This window comes from Tenebrio molitor, chromosome 5, assembly GCF_963966145.1.
Source record: "Tenebrio molitor chromosome 5, icTenMoli1.1, whole genome shotgun sequence".
In the NCBI taxonomy this organism is placed as follows: Eukaryota; Metazoa; Arthropoda; class Insecta; order Coleoptera; family Tenebrionidae; genus Tenebrio; species Tenebrio molitor.
In genome coordinates this window covers 15,748,703-15,764,744 of record NC_091050.1, presented here as the reverse complement: position 1 = coordinate 15,764,744, position 16,042 = coordinate 15,748,703, and the positions used below count along the sequence as shown (strand labels likewise).

Here is a 16,042-nt window from a genome sequence, read left to right as displayed (position 1 = left end):
TTCTTCCAAAGATTTGACAACTTTTAAGAAACTTTGACAGTCAGTTGCAGCACCCTGAATAAATCGAAGGTCAGCAGCGGTAGTTCAAATCTCCATGGGGGTATTCACGCGTTTTTCTTGTCAATACATGCTTGTCAATGGGTCGCTTTGCTACCCCCTTGGCAGACGCTTGTGAAAGATGGTATTGTGTATGTTGCGCCTTAAAAATTGTTAATTGTGTACTGTGGTTGTTTCTTTTTTTGATTTTCAATCAATAAATAAATATATCAAAACCACGTATGTTTTATTATTTTTACATGTATCACAACTAATCCCATCCACTGTTACAACCGATCCATGTCACTTTTGAAACAGAATTGCAAACTTTTTCAGTCGTTTCGGGTTCCTTTAGTAGTTGGAGCACTTGGACTAGTGCCATTTTGTAGACAAATAAATAAACTTTTTCTATAATTAATTCAAAAAAATTGGTATTTACACACTGTTATCTATGCGTGAAGTGGGTCATTTTCTTACCTACAATTTTTTTCTGTAATTGATTCAAAAAATTGGTATTAACGCACAGTTATCTATGCGTGAAGTGGGTCATTTTCTTGGATACATTTTTTTTGCACTGTTGTAAGATTGAAACTATACTATAGAAACCATACATAAATAACAGTGTGTGAAATGCGATTTCACACACATAAGCTTTTCTGTTTTTCACTTCACACACTGTTTTCTCTATTAGTTATCGAGCAACATGGTCACTGCGTTGATACTTCAGATTTCCTTCAAAAATTTGAATTTTAAAATTTAGTTTTGAAAGCAATTATAGAAACAATATTGTTTATACAGGGTCATTATAAATGATTGTCTCATCGCAGTTGGCGTTGAAAACCCACACAAATTTGGGATGTGCCGCTAGCTTCGTAACGTTAGACAAACTAGTAGACAAATTTACACTACCGCCAGCAGCGCTATCTATCGGCGATGGTAGCCTTACTCATGTTATAAAGCTTGCGGCACATTCAACTACGTCACCAACGCCTACTGCGATGAGACAATCATTTATAATAACCCCGTATTTCGTGCGTGAAGATGTTTTTTGTGCATTAAAAGGCTTTTACTGCCTCGACCTGCGTCTCGCGTAAAACACCTTTTCTTCACTATATCCTACATGATGTTTTTTTTTTCGATTTTGTTTTCTAATGTCAATGTGATATTTTAATAATTTGTTTCTGCTATCATATTTCTCTGGATATCGCATCTACCAAATAGATTTTTTTTAAATCAGAAAACGATTACAATTTTGTTTAAGTTTGATTTCGATTTATGATTTATTAATTGAGCCGTATAATACTAATGAAATATAATAACATTTTACCGAGTGCGATAAGCAATTGGAGCCACAAAATTGCGTAGCTTCAGGTTGCGACTCGAAAAGGTGACCCGTTTATAATTGGAGGGGTCCCGCTCTAAAAATAAATAAATAACAAAGGCAATAACTTAGAAGTTAATCTTTTTGACGTTCCGTTTAATTTGTGGAAATTACATGATTATGACTGGCACGAATGTGTTGGCCAGAACCTTTCGTTAAAATTTTAATGTTAAATACGGCCGTATTAGCATAGAAACTTTGCCGATTTATATTAGATATAATTAAAATAAAGTGGTAGGATAATTATGTACTTGACGTGTAACATGACTTCCATAAAACTTTAACATAAAAATTTACCAAATCAACTCACTCCTCGCTCCACACCACATGAAAGGAAACGTTAAAAATCCCGAACGACCGTTAGGGTAATTATTATAATTGAGAAGTAAGCCCCGTCAGGTGGGAGAGATGTCGCTCTCCATTTTTTTTCTTTCCGCGAGACCTAATTCTTAATTCGGCAGATACGGTTTGAAAATTTCGAAGGGGCCAATCAGTCGAGGTCGAATTTTGATTTGCCATGGAAGAGGTGGAAAATGCGTAAAAGCGCGTGAAAATGTAGCTATAATGCGTCCGGGCGGCTGTAAAAAGTTACGATTTTTTCAGCTAAATAAATTAGGCTGGAAAAGGAAGATATCAAGGCCCGAAAAATAAAAATATATCCCCGAAAAACAACATTAATTCGGATCGTTTCAGCTGAGCCGGCGACATAAATTTGTCGGCGTGTGTGGGGGCAGCGGCGGCACGTGACCACCTCCACGGAAAAAAATACACCCAAATGAGAAACTGTCGAAATCTCGCAGCACTTCTCGAACGAAAGGAGGTAGGAAGGAGCGGTGTCCATCGACCGCGTGTCGGTTTTCGGGGGGGCGGTGGATGTTCGCACGATGCGACGTCGTCTAATTTCGTCGTAATTTATACGGGGGCAGAGGGAGCGAACATCAAGACAGAGGACGTGTTGTATTCGCACGGTGGCCGTCGTAATGTGGGCGGTCGTCCTCCTCGTCCGGGGCGCTAGCGACGACTTCGGTCGGGCGAGCTCTTGATGAGCGTCCGCAGGGCACGGAGTAGCTTTATGGGGCTCCGGAGACGCGTTATGACGCCCGCCCGCGATGACACCTCTCCGTCACTTTGCAGTTTATGTCCGCCGCACTCAACCGGTCTCTCCGTTTTTACTTTCGGCAATTTATTGCCACGCACGAGGTGCCCCGTCGACATCTATCGCTTTATGTCCGGGATCCAAGAGGTAATGGCGAAGATTCGCACCTGGATTTTGATGAGGCGGCGGCGAAAAGAAAATCTCTCCTAGGAGTCGGGAGGAGATGCGCCACACGTACTCCGCCGTCGAGGACTCCGGATTCGCGGTCGTCGACCCAAGAGGATCTTCCGGGGCGTAATCCTTTGATGTGTTACGCCACTGTTCCGGAGTTATCTCGTATCATGGCCGAAGCAAATTATCTCCGCTAATGAATTGTTTTCAGACTTACTCTCCCACCAACTTTCTTCATAGTTTACCTACTATCTTTGCCTCCACGTGTTATTAACTTAATCCATAAATTAATGACGTCATAATTTTAAACTGCTACACTTAGTGTATCATTCATGTTTCCACTTGTAAAAGTAATTTCGGTTCCCGGTCTCCAACTGCAGTTAACTGCTAACTTCTCGGCTAAGTTACAGGCGGCATTATCTCGATGCGAGCATGATGGAATTACGAACTCCAATTTGAGCACGGCAGATTTAAGGTCCCCCCTGTCTTGACACACGCGTGCCAACGGTGGCGGCGACGAACGCCCGGAAAGTAGTCGTTTATCCGGGGGATTTTTGCGGCCGGAACGATCCCCGATCAGTCTCAATTGCATGTGCTTTTGTCTCGAGAAATGGGAATTCTTGCTTTGAAATATACATGCTCCGATAGCTATCGGGGGCGAATTTCGTGCTCATGGTTCCCGCTTTAATGGAACTTTCCACCTGGCAGTGGTTGTGTTCGGGAAATCGGCGAGAAATTTAATCTTAGACACCTGCGGAATGTTGATTGAGGCCGTGTCTACTGTCGATTCAAATCCGACACGATTCCGAGTTGAGGCGGCGTTTTCCCAAAAACCACCCCGACGGACGGACGTTCCGTCCAGATTCGTCGAGGCTGCCGCGGTCGAGTTACACTCGTAGATTAAAATAAATCCATTTAGGGTGTTCTTAATAAAAGGGGATACTATCAACGGGACAGTTTTATGGTGGCCAGACAACGTAAACCGCATTAAGAGAAAACGTTACGGCCAGAGCTGAAACTCGATTCTTTTTTGGAGTGAGGGTTGTTAGAGAACTAAAGGACCACGAGGATAAAGGATGCACGAATCTTTTCGGCACAGATTCGGACCGGCGTACGCTGGTCGACTCCGAGGTCGAACTCGAAGCGTACGCTGGTGGACTCCACGAACAAAATTGTACGATGCAGATGTGTGTGCGTTTGAATGGAAAATTCCGTTTCTTTGATCATTTTGCGTCAGTTTGGGACAAATTGTGAAGGGACGGACTCGCGTCGGTCGCGTCGTATTTAAACCAACGTATTGATTCAGAAAGCGGCTTATGAATTTCCAACCAATTTCACTTAAAATGGAATTTTGTTTCGTGTGTGGACGGGATTTAGCTCCACACAAGGAAATGTTTTCCTTTCGCTCGCCACGCATTTATTTTATTTTCAATTTTGAATAATATTCAAATTAATTTGGTGTATTTGCGAAATCCCTCTGTCGGAATCCAACTTCGCGTTGTGCTTTTTCCATTATAAATAACAGCGTCATTCTACATTCCGGTTGTTAACTCCGGCGATGCGCAGACGTATATTTTGGTCCAAAAAATTGAATTATTAAGAGAACCCGGTCTGTAACTATAATGGATTTGTTAATTATTTATCGGAGGGTGTATTCTGTGCATCGTTCGAAATCTCGCTTCGAGAAAATCACGTGAATCCATCTGTTGTGACGTGGTTTTTTTTCAAGTGTAGTGATAAATCTGAAGTTTCAATTAATTTCGCCGATTGCGAAATAATCGAACCAAACACACTTGGAACGTGCAATTTTCCAGGTCGGCAGGTTTAGGTTCATTGTTGGATTTATTAGGAGCGGTGGTTTTACGGTCTCGGTGCGTCGAGAGTCGGGTCGAAAATTTTCAGGATAGAATCGGGGGTGGAATTTCGCGGTGGAGGTGGGAAATTTTCGATCGAGTCAGTTGTCGACGAGAACGACGTCGAGATAACGATACATAAACGAAGTGAGGGAGGCAATTAAGAAACTCGGAATGACAATTGGCACGGCGAGAGTAGGCCCGAGAGAAGTCTGAGGAAGAATGGCCTGGAGCGCCGCCCTTGTACACAGAAGACAATTTTGCGAGTTGCCAACATACACAAAACACAATATAATTCCCGGCAAAGTCTGGTGGAAGTCCCTGATCCTTTTCAAAACAGCCGGAATAGTGCCGCCCCCCATTTATACCTACAGCTATTAAGTAAACGCTCCAGATAGTGTGCACATAGACAAGACTATCGCAAGTCGAGGATCAAGTTCTGTCAAGTGGGAAATTTAGGAGACAAGATTCCCTTCGGCGCGAGTCTCCGGCAAATAAAAATAACAAACGAGACTCTTAGGTGCCGTAAAAAGTACTCATAATGGCACAAACGCTATCAGTTTAATTGCTGTTTTACTGATTTTATAAACTCACTTAACGATATGTCATAAGAATGTAACTACTATGGCCGCGTTAAGGGAAAATATTATGGCAATAAAAGAAAGGCCCGGGGAGATATCGGGATATTTTATGTCGGGATGATAACCCCATCGAGGCGCCGTTTAATTTCAATCTATTTTAATTAGCGGAATCGGCGGCTGCTCGGACGAGACAAGTCGAGGGGGGCCGCCGAACGAGTTACACAAAATTGCCGTTCGCAACCCCTTCGCCCGGGGTTCGGCACGGGTTTAATTGGAGATCGTCAAGACCTCCGGTCTCTTATCTTTGACCAAATTATGAGTTTTCCGGTTTAAACGTTGGAACAATCGCGGCCCATGAAACTTTATGGGCGCTGGCGAATAAATGCGAAACAATGGCGAAGGTAATCTCGCGAGGGCGAAATGGCGCTGAAAGACCGCACACCAAATCAGATAACAAACAAGCTGAAAACAATAATTGGCAGCACGTAATCCGTGCCCAATTAGGCCTGCGATCGACTGGAACAGGGCCGGGGCGGAGCCCCCGGTCCGCTCGCCGCTGTCGCAATCTATTAGTGGGGCGCCTCATCCGCGCGACGAAAAAATCGATCTTGCTAATATGCAATTACACGGATTACGTTTCATTTTGTTGTTCGACGGGCGAATTAATCGTCGCCTCGTCGAACGAAGAGCGCAGCGGGAGAGAGCGTGCTGGCGAAGAGAGGGTGGAAAAAAAAATGAGAGAGGAAAGTCTGCCAGGCATCACGTTGATGCGGGCCCCCGGTAATTGTCATTTTGAACTTTCCTATCCGCTGCAGCGCAATTCAATGGACCAAGTTTTCGGGAAGTTTGCCGGCGGGACCCTCCAAGAATGAATTTACACAGCCACCAGCTGAACTGATGTAGTTTGTACTTCGGGAGCCAACTTTCAGCCGGGATACCTCGGCCGCGAATCAACTTTACAACAACACGAGTGCTGTTTTTGAAAGGGTTAAAGACATACAACGGCCGAGATATCGTAACGAAGACGTACGATACCACCGAAATCCTCTAGGTTTCCTCCTCCTACTTCTCGTCCGATGCCACGTTTTGGAATCGACCTCGTCCGACCATAAATCAATCTTTCGGCTTTTGATATTCGGATAAAAACATTGTACGGGAAGGGTCACTAAATTGCTTTTTTATAAACACGGCCGACGGTGGTGGTGGTGGTGTTATGCGTTCGTTCTAGTCAATTTCGGGGCGGATTTGTTGCCGTTAGGGTGGATTAACGATAGCCGGTTACTGTTCGAAACACACGGAAATTTCTATTGAATTTATGTCATACTGTGCAAATTATTTGATCACAGAGCTGCCGCTTCGGGGAGGGTCTTTTTTTCTGGAACTGTTCAATCTAATTGAGTTTATCCTGTGGCTCTCTGAAACCTGAAAAGGCTCCGCCATCGCTTTTTCTGAATTCGGTTGAAAGTGACACGACGACGTTTGACATCGCATTTGCCACGGAAACAAACGTGTCAGTGTCTAAAATTTGTGAAAATTTTAAACACTTTTGTCGATCTAATTGACGCAGATCAATAAGTGGAATAGAATAGGAAATCAGTTTTTTCTCTGATTTCACAGGTCTGCACTGATTTCGATGTTTGCATAAAATTGACAGTTTTTGAACAATTTCGACCCCCTGATTACGAAAATGATTTTGGTTTTGCGCTATCACGTCTAGTTTTTTCACAAATCGTTTTTTCTTAAAATTGAAATGTTCACCTAGAATGAATGAATTATTTCAAAATTTCGATATTGTAATATCGGACAACAATATGGATATTCGAAATTTCCTTGTTTTATTTGCGAGTGGGACTGCCGGGCACGAGACAAGCATTGGACTGAAAAGAAGTGGCCTTTAAGAACTAGACTTGTACCGGGAAGCAATAATAAAAAATAATTTATTTGTATCCTAAAAAAGTAGTATTAGGTACCACCAATGCATATCAAACTCTGTTTGATGAAGCAATTTGTAAAGCCTCTTGATAAAAATGGACAATGTTTCAAGTATTAATGTACAAAGTTACCAGATCTCTCCAATGCCAAATGAAAAGAGGTTAGGACCTCAAATAAGATCTTTGTACAAAGGTAATGATTTTCAAAATTCTATTAATGTTGTTGAAAGGAATGCCTGGACGGCATTTAAGAACGTCGTAGAAAAATTGCTTGGAAATCACAAAGATGAAGACTACGAAAATATTGTAAGAATCATGTTTAAAAATTTTCACATTTTGGGATGTAATATGATTTTGAAAGTGAATTTCCTCTTTTCGGACTTAAATCTTTTTCCTAAAAATCTTGATGCTGTCAGCGAGGAAAAAGGGGAACGTCTTGACCAGGATATAAAACAAATGGAGAGGTGATATCAAGGAAGATAGAGCCTGTCAATGATGGTAGACTTTTGCTGGATGTTACAGCGCGATGTACCCAAAAAAAATATGCAGCAGGCAATCAATTAAAAGAAGTTTCCTCACAAAGCGTTAAAGATGCCATTCTCATAAGGAATAAAAAATTTAGTTAAATTATTAACCAAGAATTATTATAAACATCTTAATTTCCTAAATAAATTGCTTATTTTTTTTTTGTTAATTGTGAAAAAACCTGACGTGATACAAAAAAATGAATTGTATTTTTGTAATCAGGACTCCAATGTTATACAAAATCAGTTATCAAAATCAAAACATCGCTTAAAAAGTTTTGTTTTGCAGGCCTGTGTTTTCAAATATCGCATTCTATGATATAAAGGCAGAAAAATGAGGTACGATTGACACATTTTTAAAAAGTTTTATCAAAACATGAGATACAGATTAAGAAAGCTGGAATTGGAAAACTTGTCGTATATGCTACGCCACTGGTTTGAGTGTTTCTTAAGGTAGGCGTTCATGTTACCGCGCCGTACGCAACATACGGATGGGTTAAGTCGCAGTTTTTAAAGAATATTCGTTTCCAACATGTGCGCTCATTATTTAAAGACAAAACATCAGTCACATCTTGGATAAAATGAATAATTTGCAATTGTTTTTGAACAGTTTTGGAGACACTGGAGTTTTGGTGTTGTTTTTCTTTATCTAAAACACGAGACAGTGTCAGTGTTAGTCTCGAAATAATAAGAATTAACTGTCCTAATTCCGGAGCGGAATATTTTGTAAAGTTTAAACGCTTTCTTAAGCCGTAAGATTAGGAATTCACTTAATTAAGAAGTTTATAACTATAATAAATAACAGAGGCGGCAATGGAGAACAATTTAAAATTCACCATTTTGCCGGAGGATCACTTTTTGCCGCCATTTTGCCAGCTCGGCCCCGGCACGATTTAAAATCGCTTCCGCAACACAGCCGACCGGCTTTTTTGTTTCATCCCGTTATGGCGTACAATTAAATTCCGCTAAAGAAAAGGAAAAAAAAAGATCAAACGGCACCCCAGCGTGCCGTTGCAATAATCTGGAAGTTCGGAGAACCACGGATACTAATAAATCGCGGGGCAATACGTGTTTCGACTGAATATTATTATGGAGGATTCCGCGTGTCTGAAGAGGCGCGGCCGCGCGTTGGGCGCCGATCGGTCGCTCAAAAATCAGCAGGTGATGATGGTCTCGTGCCGCGTAAACACGTCGTGTGGAGGCATTACGTGGAGGTTTTATCGGTGGAAGACGTTGCAAATTTAATTTGTGTGTTGTTTAAGGTGCGGATAACGAGGAAATTAAAAATGATCTCCCGGCGCTTCGGAGGGAATTCGTCTGGGCTCGGCGTAACGCCGTTTAACGATAGAATCTGGGCGAGAGATCGGCCGTAGATCATGGCCGTTATCACGGGGCCATATCCTCCTGCTATCTCGTTACAAAAGGGAATTGTATCCGTACACCGGGCACATTTCGCAGAAATTGATATAGGTGGCCGTAACTGTTACTTTGCACGGAATTCATGTCGGCTTTATGGCGGGACGCTGAAAGGCACCCCGTTATTGTTCTATTCTATTTAAAACTCATGCCGTGGGCTTTCAGTAACTGGCAATTCAACGCCGATGGCCAAACGAGGCATTCTCTTTTTGTTGGGTCGTCCGTCCCGGCCTTCCAGCCGTTCCGGGGATAATGGAAGATTGCATCGTTCCACTCTCTGCTGCACGATCAAATTGTTTTTTTTTTGCTCCGAAGACGGCGACGAGGACGACGCGGGCGACGTCACATCCAGCCAATTATTATTTATAAGGGGACGCATGTTCGGCCACGATAAGAACCGGAGCCCCGGGAGTCGCGATCCGGAAAACGACCCCGCACATACGGCCGAAGACTTTAGCTGATCCGGGGCGGAGTGGATGTTTTAATTACGTCTGACAGAGGTCGCCCACGCTGAATCATTAATTTCTCCAAACTGTCCTTTTGATTAAATAAGGCGCTAATGACTGTGAGAGAATTGCCTCGCTCACTTAAGCCGGCTGGAAAGTCAAAAGGTAATCACGACGAAACGGGGGATTTGAGAAGTTTAAATATCCAACATGGCCGTCCCCCGTGTAAGGAAGCTTCAATCGGGGTATTATTTTTGGCAAAATGGCTACCGCGGGGTGTCGGATTTCGTCATGGTGGGGGGCGAACCGTGAATTTTAAACACTCGCGGAAAAGACGACGAAAATAAAAGTTGAATTATACACACCGAGATTGGTTTTGACGCAGTTGCCTGTAGTGGAAGTGACATCCGAATTGAATTATTTTTTTCGTGTGAACGACGTTTCTTTTCTCTGGAAAATTCGGCATGTTGTGAGCCGCGAAAGAGGCAGTTAAGGACAGACCTGGCGCGTTTATGATGCCACTTTTTCACGTCGTCGTTTTTCGCGCTCCGGAATAATTAAAATAGTTTCGAAATTGCGATGGTAACGGATGACACGTTCTTTTTTTTGTTGGTGGCTTTCCATTTGCTTTATTAACCTCCTCGTCTCTAGCTTCCGGATAATTTCATTTTTACCCAATGGAATATGAGTTCTACTTGTGTGTTGTTGCAATTTTTCTTTCAACTTGTTTTTTGCCTTTTGCGATACACCCTGCGTGATGTGATGTCTGCTTTATTTTGTAACAGAGAGACCGATGTTTTGTTGGAAAAAGTATCATTTACCTTTTTGTCAACAATATCATGCGGAAAGTCAAATAAACCAAAGGATTACAGCTGGGTCACGTCAGTTTGTTGTTGGATTTCAGTTATTAAGCTGAGTTTGATAAATTGGCACTAATTTATTTAAAATTTCCGTTTCATTTTGTGTATTCGTTTACCTTTTGCGAGTACATTTTACTTAATTTGGAAATGTGACCGGTGTTGTGGTTGTTTTTTTTTTTTAACGTGACGAAGCTGTGACTCCACGGGTCTTCCCGGAGGATTAGTATGCAAAAGTTGATAACTGGCTGGTCCAACTCCGGCTTAATTGGAGTCGACTGAACCGTTCCGGCAGCAAGAGAGCAACTCCGCGGAGTAAGAAGTTTAAATTTACCGTGATCCGGAGGAGTGTTTGTCTTTTAAAGTGAAACAAATAATCTCCCTTGGAGTTTTAATTCGCCGCAAAATATGAGTAGTTTGCGTAACTATCTAATAAATTTGCTTTGGGGATATTAAACCGCGAGCAAAACAGGGGACGTGACCCTTTTTCGTGAAATTTCATTAGCAAATTAAACAAAAGTTGTAATTATATGCATAACGCAACGGACCTCGCCGAAAACAAAAATTATTGCACTTGTAGCACCGGGGGCAAATATATACATTTCGGAACGGGCGTGATTTAATTTAAAAACTTGAATTAATAGATTGTGCCTCGCATGCTGAAAGGGCTAACGAAAGGGAGGAGAGACACGGAGAGCGGCAGAGAGAGAATGGAGGAGGGTCGGGGGTCTCGTTGTCGGATGATGAAGGGGGTTGCCGGGTGGGTGGCGTATGTGACTGTGTGTTTCTTTGTTTAAGATTGTAATTGTAAATTGTTCGTCAACACGATTAGCATAGAAATGCCGAACATGGTCTGAGGCTGGCGGTTTATCGGTCTGCTTATGATGTCGAGACACGCCGGAACGGGCAAAATGTCTTCATTTCGATTCCGCCCAACGAGTTCGATTCTTTGTCACAACTTTTCATTCTGTCACCGGAGGCGGCCGCCGCCCCCCGGACCCCCTAACGTTCTCCTTTTAACCGCGCGAAGATAAAGGAATTTATTTAGCTTACATCGACAAAAGAAAAATTGAAAGCAATCAAGGTACAGAGTCGGCGGCACACATGCACTGATGGATGCCGCTCCTGATCCGATTGCGTTCGGAATTCGGGGATATCGAGAATGGCGGAATTCGATAAACAACCGCTTTTAACGAAGCCAATTCAAAAAGTGGATGCGTTCCGGCGGGGGCCGTCGATACTTTTTTGATGAATTATTTATGGGGAGATTTCATACTTGCACAAAGTGTTTGTTAGCGATAACGCCAGATCTCGACGTTGGAAATTATCGGGGGGGCGGGCGGACGGTCGGCGACCGGCCACGCCGCCACTCTTAAAATCTAATTTTCCGCGAAGTTGGCGGTGCGAGCTGCATTTTAGACGACTCCCGCAAGTCTTCCGTCTGACGAAATAAATTTCCGAAATTAAATCGGCCATCAGAACGTTCCGCCGACGATATTGCCAACAAATCATACTTGATGATACGTTTCAACTCTCTCTCTCTCCCGGTTGATTTGTTTAGGTTCGCCGGAGCGACCTTAAGTAATCGAGGTCTGCCGTGATCGCACCTCACCACCTATTCCATTTATCATGCAAATTAGGCCTAGATCACACCGCTATCTCCTCTTCAATCATAAAGGCGACGCTGTGCGCTGCCCAACTTGCGCCATACATCAGACCGAGTGCGCCAGCATTTTGCGATAAACGGAAATTATTGCCTCCCTGTGATATACATAATGGATGAAATTGAATCTGACCGTCAATACCGGAGCAACCGCATTAAAGGGAACCGATTTATAGGTTAAACGTCACAGAATGTGCTATTCTCCTGTGAGGAAAAACCGACAGCTATCGTTTTCCTTTCATCCCAGAATCATGGCGCCATCTAACAATACCAAAAGAACTAAATTTGAGGCGCGATTTTTGAATACACTCGTATAGCAGAATAAAAATTCTCCAAGGAATTATTATCTATCGCCAAAAAATAAAGAGTGCAAAAGTATGTATATGTATACCATATGATGAAAGAAAAATGCCATCAAACTTCGCTACGAAAAACAAAATTTAGTGTTACAGTTAAATTCTTGTTTGAAATGGCATTACTGTCATTTGGTATTTTGTAAAGCACTGAACAGGAACATTGTGTGTTTTACTATTTGTACAAAATGGTTTTACTTTAGACCATAAAAATTTATGCTAGAATCTACTTTATGACAGTAGTTCTATAATAATGGGGATTTTCATAAACATGGTATGAATTACGGTAAAACGTTGAGTTTTGTAACTTTGATGGCAGGTTTTTTTTTTCAATATGTGGTATAAATTAATTATTATTTGTGCTAAATAAAAATAATTACTACAGATTACTTTGGTATGTTTTATTTAGACACCATAAAATTGTTTTTCTACTTTGGTGTCACAATAGTTATTTGTACAACTAGTTATGAAAGTCATACTTTTTTTCACGAATTTGCAGATTAATTAACGAGAGCGTAGCCCGAGTTAATCAAGCAAATAACGTGTTGTACACACTATTTTTTTGCATATCGATGTAAGTTAAGAAATTTGGTCTAAAAGGATTTATGAAAAATTACAAAAAAAACATAGGTATGCTTTGACAATCATCTCCAAGGAGATGGAATAAAATGATGCAAAAAAGTACTACTTTCACTACGATTTTTCGTGTAAAAAGTGCTACTTTCACTAAGATTTTGTTTGCGTGTAAAAAAGTGCCACTTTCATTACGATATGCAAAAAAGATCAATTTTGTAGCATCGTTTCTAGTGATTATTGAATGTGGGGTTGCCATTGATAGTAAATTTCACTGTTAAATGTGATGTCATTTGAACCTGAATCCATGTCTTGAATCAAAATAAACTATTAAGGGGGTAGATTATTATTGTAACATTTGGGAGACAATTTGAATTTAAATTTTCAATGAAATGACATTGTTTCGTCAATACCAACCTAATTCCATTAAAATAATAAGATAATTATTTTATATTAAAAAAAAATAAATGTATGAAGCCGAATTAGAAAAAAATAGGTACATGTTACACTAGTTTCACAAGACATGTTGTCGAACTCGTTCCTTTAGAGCACTTCTCGCTACGCTCGTCGTGCTCTAAACCCTCTCATTCGACAATAGACTGTCTTGTGCAACTCATATAACAATATACTAGTGTGTGATTCTAGCGTGGCTATTTGCCGACTTTTCCTTTCTACAAGTCCGATTCAATTTTCAGTTTTTACCAGATGAGGCAGTAGTTATATAGGGTGATTCTGAAATAAGTTTGGAAAAAAAATGTAGAGTATCCTTAACACAAAATAATTCTGCGTAAAAGACTCTTGGGGATGAAATGAAAAGGATGGAAATCACCCCATATCCTTACATTTTCGACGCTTATGAATAAGGAAAATTTGTCCGAATTTGTTCACTTCATTAGGAACCATTGTTACATCAACTCCATAATAAAGTCGTAGGTGCAAGTACACTGCTTTGTAAGTGTTTCTATCTATGGAAATGATCGAAAGGAATAATGTCACGTTTATGACTCACGGGCACCTTTTTTTACCTTGGATTATTATTGTTGCTAAACTACCAGGATACTCAATTAATCATCTTTAACTCAGCAGCGTACTAGCACTAGAAAACGAGAAACTTTTATAAGAACATTTTTTTGTCTATGACTTCTGCTCATCATCACCAATTACCGGTTTTTTTTCAAACTTATTTCAGAAACACCCTGTCTACTTGAATGTTGACAGAACTAGGGGTTACATCCATTACCATCGATGGGAACTAGTTTTGTGGAAGTTTTTCTTCTGCAACACAATAAAAAGCTCCCGGCCGATGGGCAATATACATCCGTAAATCCTGCTCGTAGTTGCAAATGATTTCACTTTGAGACCAGGATTTACAAGTGAACTGTCGATCCTTCACCGCCTACAAGTGCCTGTCGTAAATCCCGGTCGCATTTCGGTCGTTCGTTAGTCGTAGATTTCGGGCACGAGATACATTCGTCGCGAATATTTCTCAGTGGAGAGTGGGGCCGCTGCATTGATCGGAGAAGACCCGGAAGCTCGTCCGGGATACACGGCGTGCATAAAGCTCCGTTGTAAAATTTCGCTATTACGGCCTCGCTATTAGTTTAATGGCCACTAACGAAGGTAAATTATTCATTTTCTTAAGTTATTCGCTGGAAAAACGGTGAAAAATGAAGCGCCGACGTTTTCGAAAATTGTTCGCTTGGTTCATCGCCCGACGCGATGAAATAATTTCATCGAGTGAGAAACGGCGAATCATTTTTTAACCGCAAGCAAATTTTCGTCGATGGGGGCCACACGCACACGCGGTAATCTTGCAAAGTTCTCGCGACGCCCCGCCACAGGGTTAATAACAACGAATCTCGTGAACAGAGAACGAGTAGCTTCTTTTAATATTGGCTCGGCAAATATTTGAGCAAAGCGAAATTTTAAGTCGTCCGAATTAAAGTTTGTACAGCGTTGTACGATAAAGTATCACGGATTTGGCCTTTGTTCTTGTAGTTACGCCGGAATGGCTGGGAGGTCGGAGCACGAAACATGTTACTCCGGAGTTCTACGCAAGAATAAGCTAGAGTGGTTGTAGTTGTTTCAGCAACAAGCAAAGCGTCCAAAACTGTATTAGAAACCGGCTTTTATCAACACGGGGATTTATTTGGCCCGAGGAAAAAAATCCAGACTTTGCGATTGTGCATAAATTTTTTTATAATGAACATTTTCGTTTAAGCCGATTTTTTAAAGCCGCCATCTTTCGGAACGAAATTATGCTGTAACTTGACGTGGGTTGTTGTGCTTTTTTTTTCGTGGCGGGTGTTTAATCGCTCGATCCCCAGTTCGATTTGTAAATTAGTTCGATAAAAATCTGTTTAGTTGCAGGTGTCACATGCCGAACGGTGACAGTACATTTGTACGTCTGTTGACTTTGTAAAATGGGGCGAACAAACATCATCCCCATCGCCGGTATCGATTCGATCGGCAACCGGAACGTCAGTCGCGATTTTTTTACATGTCAACATGTCGTGTGCACAGTCGGAGGGACAAGAATCGCTCTCGCTCGATCGATATCGAGCGAGTTAAAGTCTTTTATGTGTATTTGTCATAATTTTCGCGATAAAATCTTGGAAAACAGATCGGTGTCGCCGTCTGTTTTATGTAAATAACCAGCCGAATACGCCGTCTTCCGACATGTCTATCAAAGCCATAAAAGCGGCGATTGTTGATTCACAGCCAATAGAAAATAATTGCCGACGGGAGTATTTCCATTGCTGTGTATGACGTGCAACTCTTCCATTGTTTAAATCCGGGGCGAGGATGCGGGGTGGGTGGCATTTTTCGGACTCATCTCCGGATGATTTATGCGTATCTTGATAAGGTAGATGGCCGCTCCTTTGTGGAAAACATTCAATGGCTTTATGCTCTCTCCATCGAAGTTTGTTCTATTTTTCTGTTGTTTGGAGGGTAACTCGCACTGACGTAAAATTCTTGTTGCTTTTTGTATAATTAATATTTTGTTTTGTAAACGTAATTTGGATTTATCGCCGCCGGCTTGTTTTGTTTTGATCTTGGGTGGAATGGCAGTCGAGGTATGCGTCGGGGCTCGTTTTTCAATTAGATTTTTTTTTCTCACGTCTTCTCTGCCGTTCCCGGAACGGTCGACGTTTCGTGTG

General features: G+C 41.6%; 1 protein-coding gene across 1 annotated transcript in view; it reads left to right on the top strand.

The window, feature by feature from the left end:
• mib1 (mind bomb 1) overlaps positions 1-16,042 on the top strand; it is a 184,008-nt gene that overhangs the window by 28,342 nt on the left and 139,624 nt on the right. The window lies entirely within an intron of this gene.